Source organism: Octopus bimaculoides, chromosome 6, assembly GCF_001194135.2.
Source record: "Octopus bimaculoides isolate UCB-OBI-ISO-001 chromosome 6, ASM119413v2, whole genome shotgun sequence".
NCBI classification, from domain to species: Eukaryota; Metazoa; Mollusca; class Cephalopoda; order Octopoda; family Octopodidae; genus Octopus; species Octopus bimaculoides.
In genome coordinates, this window is record NC_068986.1 from 86,113,581 (window position 1) to 86,126,182 (window position 12,602).

Sequence of the window (12,602 nt, forward strand, 5' to 3'; positions counted from 1 at the left end):
AAATATGGAAATATATATACATGTATAAATTTATGTATCTCCTTCTCTCCCCTTCTCCCCTGCCCTCCCCTCTCGCCCTCTCTCCCTCTCTCTCCCTCTCCCCCTGTTTCCCCCTCACTCCCTCTCTACCCCTCTCTCTGTATATATATATATATATATATGTATTGTTTAGTAACTAATGTTAAAGACGTATTATTTTGTGTTATTAATGATTTTTGTACCTCACATACATCCATTGTCTTCAGCTCACGAAATACTAGACCGAATGATCCCCAAGCTAAGTTATAATGAATCTAGCTGCAAAACTATGATCTCACCCCTCTACTAAAAGAACAACTTCCAGAAAGCAATTGAAGAAAAAATAGTTCTTGCAGAAAGTATCAACACATGGGAAACTATTACACATACATTTGTTAGATCAAGTCGGACAAAGTCAAGTACTTTGTTGTACATTCGTAGTTTGCTGAGTGAAGATTTAAGCTATCTCAGCACGTTTGAGTAAGACTAAAATACGAATCTTTTGTGTTTGTGATGTTGAATGTGTTTAAGAGTTCACTTGGTGGTAGCGAATTGGCATCCTTCAAGACAGAATCCATTACCCTCACGCAGAGGCACACGTGTTTGTATGTGATTGCGCTCCCATGTCTGTGCGTGGTAGGGGAGTTTGTGTTTTGTGCGCACGTGTATGTGTGCGTGTGTTTGTGTGTGTGCTTGTGAGTAAGAACGTGTGTACGCGCGAGCACGCAAGAATATTGAGGCTTAAGTGTATTAGCATAAATTTCAGTTTTGTAACAACTTAGGTTTAAGTAGAAATTAACGACTTAATTTTTGTAAAATGCTAGTTAATTAATATTGCTGTTATGGTTTTCCAAATAATCAAATGTGCTGTACGATGCAATTAATCTTTATGTTAATTAAACTTTTCCTTCATATAATATGAGATGCGTATCTTGATCTTAGTATAAGATTTTGGCAACTTAATATTGTTTGATGATGCACTCATTATTATTCTGTCAACACCTGCGGGAATCTAAATTTGATGGTAACAACCTCATTTGAATATATGTCACTAATGAAGTCCTAGATGCACTATTAATTACAATAGTGGTTTCAAATTTTGGCACAAGGCCAGCAATTTCGGAGGAGAGTGTACATCGATTACATCGACCCCGGTGCTCAACTGCTACTTATTTTAACGAGCACAAAATATGAAAGTTAAAGTCACTCGGCGAAATTTGAACTAAAATCTTAAAATAATTTGGATTGCTAATCATTGATAATATACAGCTTAAAAGGACTTCTTCCTATTATTTTATGCTGGTGTGATTACGTTCTGGGATGAAATGCCGCCGAAATCGACTTTGCTTTTCATCTTTGGTCGATAACAACGTAGGACTTCTTGCACTTAAACACTTTAGAGAACTTCAACCCAACCCACAAGCTGACACGTCCACACTTCTTTGTCTAGCCGAACTTGTTCTCTCCCTAAACTGCTTCTCGTTGGCGGGGGAGTTTTAGCAACAAAATCGGGAGAGACAATGGGGACGAGAATGGGCCCCAAGTATGTGAATCTGTTTGTTGGCTACGTTGAGACACAAATATTCGCACGATTCACTGATCCCACTCCTGAACAATACGGTCGTTATATTGATGACTGTCTCGGCGCGACCTCACATTCCCGCGAAGAACTAGACTCCTTCCTCCCTTTTGTCCAATCCTTCCATCCTGCCCTCGACTTCACCTGCACTATTTTCAACACTTCTGTCGTATTTATCAACGTTTCTGTCAATATACACCACTTCCCTTTCATTACCTCCATCCAATACAAGCACACCAACTCACACTCCTACCTTAACTTCCTCCTCCCACCCTACCTACACCAAGCTTTTCATCCCCTACTCCTAATTCCTCTTCCGGTGGCAACCATACATTTGAGACTCAGTTTCCACTCATGACTCGCCACTTCATCCTTCGTGGATATTCTCTCACCACTATCCACACAACCCTTTCTAGGGCACGTTCTCTGGACCGTGGCTCTGATCTCTCTCTCTCTCTCTCTCTCTCTCTCTCTCTCTCCTAGCACTCGCACCTCCATTGCCCGTCTCCCGTTTCCTCTTACCTACCACCTCCCCACACTGCCCCTCCAACATACCATTCTCCGAGTCTTCCAGCGGTTCCCTCCTTCAAACGAGCCCAAAACCTGCGTGAGCTCCTGGCCCACAGTTTCTTCCGTAACCCCACATCTCAGCCTTGCTCGTTCACCTCCTTCCGCCCAAGCTACCACACTTGCTCTTAACACTCCAACACCTCTTTCTTTGTCCCTATCATATCACCGACTCCTTTAACTGCACATCTTGTAACGTTTACAGCAGCTCCTGCTCTTTCTGCGGTTATTTGTACCTCTGTCAAACTGGACGCCCCTTCGCTGACCAGTTGGCGGAGGAGTTCCGAGACATCGGACTCGGTAATGACACCCCGGTTTCGTGCCATTTCCACTCTACCGGTCATTCACTACAACACCTGTCTGTGAACAGAAATTAATCTTTTCTTTTCGTTCCTTTGCACCACATGGGCTCAACCCATCTCCTCTCTTCATCTGATTTCTCTCCCCTCTTCATTTGACTCCCTCCTCTCATTATCTGACTCCCCTTTTCTCCTCTCTTCAGCTGACACCACTTTCCTCTCTTCTCTCCTACCCACCTTTTTCTCTTCATTGATAATATCCCACCTTCGTTTTGGGATCACCAATACTTTATTATTTTCCCTTCTTTCAACCTCTCTTTTCAATCCTTTTTTTCCTAACCAGTCACCATGCTTGACCGCTAAATCCACAAGTTTTTAATTCTCTCTCTGTTTATTTTCTTTTATTTCTTTCTGTTGACGAGCGTAGGCTCGAAACGTAAAATGACTTTTTCACTTTCCCGAGCCTAAAACTAATACACCTGCTTGCTTTTCATACACCTGTCTTGGTCTTTTGATTTTCTGTAAATTTCAACTCTCTCTCTCTATCTCGATATATATATATATATATATATATATATACATATATATATATATGGTTGATTTATAAATAGACCAGGGACAAAGGAGACATATAGCGACTTCGTATATCATGAAAATTTAATTACAATTTCAGAAAGAGTGAAAATTACCTCCAACTGCTCTACTGTAAAACAAATATAAGGATGCTTTAATAAAGGCTAAAGGCTTGCTTGGAACAGACGTATACGAACTTAGTATGATTTTCGTTAATCTCAGCGAGGCATAGGATTATTGAATGCAAACAAGAATGAAGATGCGTCTAATTAAAACATCAACGACATTGCACTGCAAATCTGCATGACATAACAACTCAGACAATAATTACAATGATGAGATTTCAAGTGTACGTCCACATCTTTGCCTACCCAACAAAAATTCGTTGTTTGACATAGGACACATTGAATGATATTAGTCCTCGTATATAAAAATATTAAAAAAAAAAATTATAGTCTAAATGACAACAACATTTTTTCATAATTCTGGACGACCTGAGCTTACATGACGCTAAACATCATACAATAATTAAAGTCCCAGCTAAAGACCACCTGCATCGAACTCACCACTCTGTAAATATCCTACAATCTGCATATATTATGCATATCATCTTTGCATATATTATGCATATCATCTATGCATATAATATGCATATCATCAATGCATTTTATTTAGTCACTTAAAATCGGTACAAGAAGCAAAATATTCCGGTATTTGTGGAATGGAAAGAGAGGAGTCTATACATCTTATAACCTCCACAGTCTTGTCAGCCATCTCATACAATCTGTATCTTGTACACTACTTTCTTTTCCTCTATCTACTTAATTATATATCCATCATTTAAATGCATCTATGTATTTGTTTTGCAAGATTCTTGATATCAAATCGTGTGTTGAATCAGATATTGTTATACTTGGGGATGGTCATATTTGGCCAATTAAGCATACGCAGTATATTCTTGGTATTCACTTCAACTTTATTATAATAATTTTGATTTCTTGGTTCTAAAATTAATTTGTTACATCTCTTGTGTCTTCTTCATCGACTCTCTACCTCGTGTGTCTCATCTTGTTCTGCTTCAGACACGTTGAATAGAGTCGTTGAAGAGGTCTCAGGATGTGTGACGAAAGAAGTTTAGCAAAGGAACTAAAATAATAATAATAAAGCTGAAGTGAAAGCCAAATATATCTCACATGTGTTTAATTGGCAAAACATGACCATCCCCAAGTATAACAATATTATTCATATTTATATCTATCTGTCTGTCTACTTATATATTTATCTGTCTAGCCAAATATCTATCCTTCCTCTTATCTATCGGTCTGTTTATCTATTTGTCAATATATATATTTTTCGTTACCCTTATATAGCTGTGACTACATTCATTTATCATTGCATATATTACCCTGTCTTATATAGCCATATTACTAAATATCTATCTCTCTTAACCATTCACGTATCGTTTTAGCCTATCGTCAACCTTAGCCTATCGTCAACCTTAGCCTATCGTCAACCTATCTCCCCGTCCCTAAATTCATTCATCTTTCTATCGGCATATGCGCCTATTAACCTATACATCTGCCTACACGTTTATCTACATATCCATCAATCTTCTTATATATCTCATACCTAGCTTTATATCTATCTCTCAAAGTGATTATGTGTATAACTATCCGCCGGTATTTGTATGTATGTATATATGTATGTATATATGTATGTATATATGTATGTATGTATGTATGTATGTATGTAAGTATGTATGTATGTATGTATGTATGTATCTATCTATCTCTGTATGTGCGTGTGTTTGTATGCGTATCTGTTTATATATATATATATATATATATATATATATATATATATGTATGTATGTGTGTGTGTGTGTGTGTGCGTGTGTGTGTATGTATGTATGTATATCTTCTATCTACATGCATAGCTACAGTCAACTTAAAGGACGTTATCCGATTTTAAACAGTTGAACAGTAAAGAAAGAAAAACAAGAAACGAATAATAATTGAGTTGCATTAGGCAGAATTGAACATGGGAAAGTCAATTAGATTCATAGTAATACAACTCAGTGTGTATCTGTGTTTGTACAAATGTGTGCGAGCGAGTGGATGGTTGTGGGTGGAGGAATAAAGGAGGAAATAATTGATTGTAACAAAAAGGCTAAACTAAATAACGAAAAAACAGGAATAATTATATAAACAAACAAAACGGTAATTAACTAAGTAATAATGAGTGTGGCAGCTGTACATTTGAGATGGTAATGATGACTAAATAATTAGATGAAAAACTATTTGATAATTCTATGAATAAGGAGATGATATAAAATAGATCTATGAATGTGATGTGGATTTCTTGAAATTAATTACTTTGAACCGTATATGTACGTTTGTGTTTATATGTATGTATATAGATGTGTGCGGGTGTGTGTCTGTGTGTGTGTGTGTGTGTTTGCAAGTATGTATGTACCTATGAATGTGTCTGTGTATTTGTATGTATCTATGTATGTATGTACCTATGTATATGTGTATATATGTATGTGCGAATGTAAGTATGTATGCACAAGTCTATCTATCTATCTATCTATCTATCTATCTATCTATCTATCTATCTATCTTTCTATCTATCTATTTGTCTGTCTGTCTGTCTGTCTGTTTGTCTATCTATGTATCTAGCTAGCTAACTATCTGTCTCTCTCACTTTCTTTCTTTCTTTCTCTCTCTCTCTCTCTCTCTCTCTCTCTCTCTCTCTACACGCACACATGAGTATATAAGTAAGTTTTTGGATAAAATGGGTATATATGTCAGTTAGTGTGTTGAGTAAAGCACATCCACAGCATGGGCTACCTGGTGTCATCCACAGCGGCGATTAAATTTCCCCTGGATCTACATCAGGAATTCCGCACTGTTAGTAAAGATAATAATCGATAGATTTAGCACTAGTCTGTATTCAATACGACGATCGTTTCGACCCATCATGCCCCACTCCGTTATAGGTAGGATATTGTGCATCTGTGTTGCATTAATCTGTGCAGTTTCTGGCACATCAGGCACATGCATAAAGAACAAGATGTCCCGCTAGATATACTGAGTTGTGGTAGGCACGTTGTTCTTGCCCGTTGTATTTTGGTTATAACCGGCTGGCTAGCCCCATTAGCCGGTCATAACCAACAGAGAGATAAATGATAGATATGCATATCTATAAACAGTCAGATACACAGGCACATAGATAGACAGCTAGATTGACAGGCACAGACAGACGAAAATATGCAAGTGCTTGTGGTTTGTTCGTATATATGTGCAAGATATTGTTACTAAAATCGTTATGAAAAGATAAGCAATCACGATCAATATTTGTATAAGAAAAAAAGAAGATAAATGTTTTCTACATGCACGCACGCACACACACACACACAAGTATACACACAAGTGTAAACACTCTGATAAGAAGTGTGTGTGTGTGTGTGTGCGTGTGTGTGTGTGTGCGTGCGTGTGTGTGAGTTTGTGTGTATTATGTAGCATCATTTCATGACTACATACCAGTATATTTATGATCTATAATATTAACAACAATACTCATGATTCTTTACATAATATAGTATTTATTGTGACTAAATGTATTTTGGTTATTTGAGTCAATGTTCTATTAACAGCTGTTTATTTAATTTTAGTATAACCATCATTATTATTACAATGTAATCTTTCTTCTTCTTCTTCTTCTTCTTCTTCTTCTTCTTCTTCTTCTTCTTCTTCTTCTTCTTCTTCTTCTTATTATTATTATTATTATTATTATTATTATTATTATTATTATTATTATTATTATTATTATTATTATTATTATTATTACTGTTATAGTCGTCGCACAATATACAATATCGCAAGATTGTTGATTGAAGATACTGCGTCTACCGGGGGTTTGTACTGTTTGTCAAATCACAGACAGACTACTTTATGCAATATGCATGCAATTCCAAGTAATGCCGACTTTTGCAATATATCTAGATTGTAGGGTATTTCTAAGGTTTTCAGAGGTTTTTTTTTTCCTGATTGGATGGTATTGAACCCAATATTCTAATGACAATAGGAATAACCTTTATGTTCGACTCTCGTAGCTGTCACATCTTAGCGATCTCAATTCTCAGATCTCCATATTTATCAACCTTTTCTCTTTCTTTCATGATGATGTGTTGATCTCCTGGCACTTCCACGTCAATTATTAGGCATTCTTGTTTGTCCTTCCTAAAGGTTACTATATCCGGCTTTCGGTGCTCTAACAACTTGTCTATCTAGAAGTCAAAATCCCAGAGGATTATTGCCTTCCCCTTTTCGTCCATTACTTTTCTTGCGTATGTAGTTACGAAGCACCAGTAGCCTCATATCCAGGAATCGAACTCACGACCGTGAGCCATAAATACATGGACAATACATGTCGACTTGGAGGACTTAGGCGGAACAAAAAGCTGTTAACAACGCACACCGCACTCCATCCTAAAAATAATATCGACTGACTCAATATGTCAAGCCCAAGCATGATTATAGAGGAAACAAATAAACAGACAGTGTTTATTCCTGTGGTAACAGGTGCTGTTTGCACAGCAGCCAATATACTACCTAAAAAATTGATAGTTATTTGAACTGAAACTCGACTTGTCGACAGGCCAAAAGGTACCATCCGATACTCTGCAAGAATCCTAAGAAACATTCTTGAGATTTGACGAAACTTGTCACCAAACTTCGATATATATATATATATATATATATATATATATATATATATATATATATATATACATAAGAATACAAACAAAGGAATAAATAAATAAATAAATAAATATGAATATATATGTAGTTTGTAATTGTATTTGATATTTGTTTTGCAAGATTCCTGATGTGAATTCGTGTGTTGAAAGAACTACTATTGAAACTTGGGAGGGGCATTGTGCCGGTAATAATAAACACACGCAGTGGTTCAGTCCTTTGTTGGTATTGTACGGTATTGCTCGTGCTGCTATTTCATTTTATTTTTTTATCAATTAGTTATTTCATCGCATTGTTCCAATGTCTTCAGTGACGCGTCTCTCAACTTCCATTTCTTTTGAACTTATGTTGTTCCAGCGTAGGGATTTGTCCAAGATCTGTCCGAGATGAGTATGTGAGTATGTGCATGTCTCTATGTGCGTGTGTTTATACGGGTGTGCATACGTGTGTGTATGTGTGTATGTGTGTTTTAAATACTGACTTAAATACTGTTATTTTTATATACATAAGATATCGGTTTTCGTTTTCTCTTTGTTTTTTTTTTTCGTAAACGCACACGTTCATCCATATGACGTATCTCTCAAAAACAGTTTGATAAATGTTGAATAAATTTATGTCTATCTGAGCGTGAGTATGATCATGCGTATGCGTGCGTGTGTGTGTGGGAGAGCATGAGTGTACGAGCGTGCGTCTATGTTTGCGTGTTCGTTTGTGTGTGAGCGTGTGTCTGTGTCTCAGTGTGGCTGCGTGTGTCCGTGTGTCTGTGTGTCTGTGTGTATTTCTGTATGCGTATGCTTATGTGTGTGTATCCGTGTAGATATGAGAGAATGTCCGTCCTTGTTTGTCTTTGTGTGTGTGTGTGTTTGTGTGTGTGTGTGTGTGTGTGTGTCCGTTCGTATGTGTGTGTACGTGTGCGTGCGTCCATGGGTCTTTGTAAGGCCTTTTTCTATTGAGAGTATTTGCTATTCAAAACCGATCGTGTTTCGCTTCTCAAGGCTGACTCGTATCTGTCGTAGCGATGCGTCTTCCGGGTATCTAGACAGGATGTCTATGCTAATCCTGTTCAACACAACACCATGTTCTTCTTTGGCATGATGGTTGAGTATTGAGGCTTGTCTTTAGCCCCTGTACTCACTCCAATCTTTATTTGTACGCTCGGCCAAACTTCTCGCCGTTTCACCTATGTATGCAGTCTTCCGGTTTTTACAATCACCATCCAGCCAGTTTATTTGGTAAACCACATTTCTTGTTTTGCAGTTGAGACCAGGGCTATATTTGCGCACTAAACAGGTCTCCTCTACACACGCGGTCTTTCTGAATGGTTATGTTTTGCATATTATTGCCTGATGGATCTCCCTGGTTTTTCCATTATATTTATGTTCAACTTAGTATCCTTCAGGATTTTTCTAAATCTGCGAGCTATTTCCCCGTGTTGTGTGGCTTCTACAAACACCATTCCTCGGCATTGTACCACGTGATCTTTTTTGTTCATTTTATCATAAATTCTTTGTATTTTATTCCACTGCCTACTACGGTACCTAGGTTGTGTTCCATCGGCATCTTTATTTAAATTCTCTTCAAATTTCTTGCTAGTGCTCCTGTACGCTCGGATCCTATCTTTCTGGTTGTATCCCGAAAATTGAATGCGATGCATGAAGTCTTGTGTGTGTTTCTTTTTCTCCCAGGGTTTACGCAGGGGGGGAGGGCATGTGTTTTTCATTATTCTGACTAAGTCAGCTGTTAATATGTTAATTTTCACATTGTGTGATAGAGCTGAAATTTTATGGATTACATACTTCGAGGACATGGGTTTCATATAGTGTGAGTGGAGGAGTTGAACTTTGTTATTAACGGTTTCTAGCCAAAGCCGTGTGTCAAGGACTGAGAGTCTCTTGTTTGGAAGCCTTGTTTGGTAATCTATAGTTACTCTGATGCTTTGATGTACGGATTTAGCTATACGCTAGATGCTTTCCATCATGATCCTCTCGTTCTCTTCAGTCTGACTGTTCGATGTTGTCTTGACTATGATGCTGATGTCATCCACATATCTCTCGTATAGTCTGATTGCTACTGAGTGTTCCTCAAGAGCTTGTTTCAGTTTCCTGTCCCAACAGGTCATGAATAGGCCCGCCACGTCCCCAGCCACACTGACACCGATGGCTTTCCACTGAAATTGTATCTATAGCTTCTCATTGAATTTAACTATATGGTTCTATAGGTCTGTCTTTGAACTTCACTGACTGCATGTGCAAGCATTTTCCGTGTCTGGACGTTATCCCTTTGTCGTGGGCGGGTGTATTCCATCCACTCCAGCGCTCATTGGTGTTTTTCCTAGCTGCGGATGTGATTGTGGGTGCACGTGTGCGTTTACGAAGAAAACAAAGAGAAGACCAAAACCGGCGTCTTATGTATATAAAAATTACATAAGTCAATATTTCAAACACACACACACACACACATACAGATGTACACGCTTCCTTATAAACACACACACACATACAGACAAAAACACACACTCACAACCTCGTCTCGGACATATCTTGGATAAATCTCAACACTGGAACATAAGTTCAAAAGAAATGTATGTAGAGAGATGTGTACCTGAAGTGATTGCAACAATGCGATGAAATAATTATTCGAAAAAAAAAAAAAATGAAGAACACGAACAATATTAAACAATAAAAATAAAAGACCGAACCAGTGCGTGTGTTTATTATTACCGGCATAATGCCCCTCCTAAGGTTCGATAATATGTGTGTGTGTGTGTGTTTGTGCGTGTGTATGTGTGCGCGCGTGTGTGTGTGTGCCTCTGTGTGTGTGTGTGTGTGTTTGATTCAATCATGTAAAATACAAAAGAAATATAAACTTTAAACGCCAACTTATATACATGCACACGTACGTATGTCACTAATTAGAATTCGACATACAACTACAAAGCTAAAATTCTGTAAGGAAAGAAACAGGCAATCGTATGAGCCCCAGTAACATGACTGGGGGGAACGAAGTGCTAAGTTGATCTGGAATGTATTTGAACTCAGAAAGAAAGCATCTAGAAGATGTTATTTTGTCTCAGGCTCGCACGATTCTGTCATCATCATCGTGGTGGTATTGAGGTAACTTTGCTTCGTTTCTGTCATTACAATTGTTATTTTAATAAATTATTATGGCTACTGTTTTTCATTTTTTCCTTTTTTTTTTTGTTTGGTGGTGGTATGTTGCGGATATTTCTGATGTTTATGCTGCTTATATTGGTGTCGCCATCCATCGTATTGCGGTTATTATTGATGGTGTTGTTGATGATGATGATGGTGGTGTTGGTGGTGATGTCATTATCATTACTGCTTATATTCAGTCAATGAAAGAAGGTCAGCTGCTTCCATAATGAGATAAGATAATATTGAGGGTGAAATAGGAAGCTTGCTGTGCCGTAGCTTACTGTAAAAGATTATTACATTAGAGCTACTGTATAAATATACAATTATATATCAGTATAGTTAAATCATTATCATCGACAGCAACCATGGATGTTACAATAACAACTAGAAACATAATGAATATTTCTACAACAGTAACAATAACACCAATAACCGAGTTAATCACACACTAACATCTGTCCTAAAGTAATGACTATTATTTGCATAAATCAACCAATAAAGATGGCGTTTGAAGTTGCTTAACACTTCCTGTACGGTAATATTTCCTTTTGTGTTATTTTTTTGTAGGTCCACTAGTTTTGTGATGGGTTTCATTGCTGTATTACTATTAAAAACGTTTTTGTAATTTGTCGTTGTAATGAAGCTCCCTACATCATACTTTTGTTATTAAAAGTAATTATTATTATTGCTATTGTTGGTGGTGTTTGCTCTGAACGGTCACGTTTCATAGATCTCTGCTTAAAAGATATTTTCTTCAGTAATTACTTGATGGGAAAATATTTTGTTTAGTTCTTTCTAACAGCAAAGGCTTTCAGAATATTTATAACTCACGCCATTACCCGGGGTAACAAAACTGGTTCGTTCTCAGACGTTTTATTGTGTATATATATTTCTGCAAACATACGTTTTACTTTGTTTATTAGCGGTGCAATATAGCTGCTTCTGATGTAGCGATAGAAGTTGTTAGTCACAAGTGTGGTACCAGATTGTACACACAGTTATAATTTCACAAATACAAAAGAATTTTTGGGAAAACTCAAATTTTAATCACAATAACGAAAGCCTTGACTGCAACAACGGCACAACCCAAATTTTGCTAGAAGGTTCAAAAGGAAATATAGACATTGTCTATTTCCAGGCATGCGTAGAAGCAAGAAGGAATCTATCATAAGTACTGAGTCTTTAATTTCTCAAGGAATTCATCCAAAAATGAACGAAAGCTGGCAATGGTCGACTGTTTTTCCAAATAACGGAGATAGCTTCTTTATGCTATCAAGGGAAGTGTTCTCAGAAAACCTAAGTAATGTACGATAGAATGTGAGTTGCATCGACCGGGTCAGAGAATATGGATTCGTGTATCGAGTCTCAATTCAAAAGCTTACGTTTCCATAAGCGCTTTTCAAGCCTCTGGATAGTGCTAGTTCCCAAAACGGACTACAGTAATATTTCCAGCTAATGTAATTGTTAATTAACATGTTAATCAAAACTGCAAAGACATTTGTCGATTTTAGATGAGGAGCAAGTCGACAATATACACACACACACACGCACACGCACACACACACACACACATACACACACACAAACACACACATACACACACACACACACACACACAAAAACACACATACATATATATATATATATA

At 37.3% G+C, this 12,602-nt stretch overlaps 1 long non-coding RNA gene across 1 annotated transcript in view; it reads right to left on the minus strand.

The window, feature by feature from the left end:
* Window positions 1–11,669: 11,669 nt before the first annotated feature.
* Window positions 11,670–12,602, minus strand: part of LOC106870774 (uncharacterized) — a 7,006-nt gene continuing 6,073 nt past the window's right edge. Inside the window, exon 3 of the long non-coding RNA XR_001409569.1 lies at window positions 11,670–12,250. This is a non-coding gene — a long non-coding RNA (uncharacterized LOC106870774). The remainder of the gene's footprint in view (window positions 12,251–12,602) is intronic.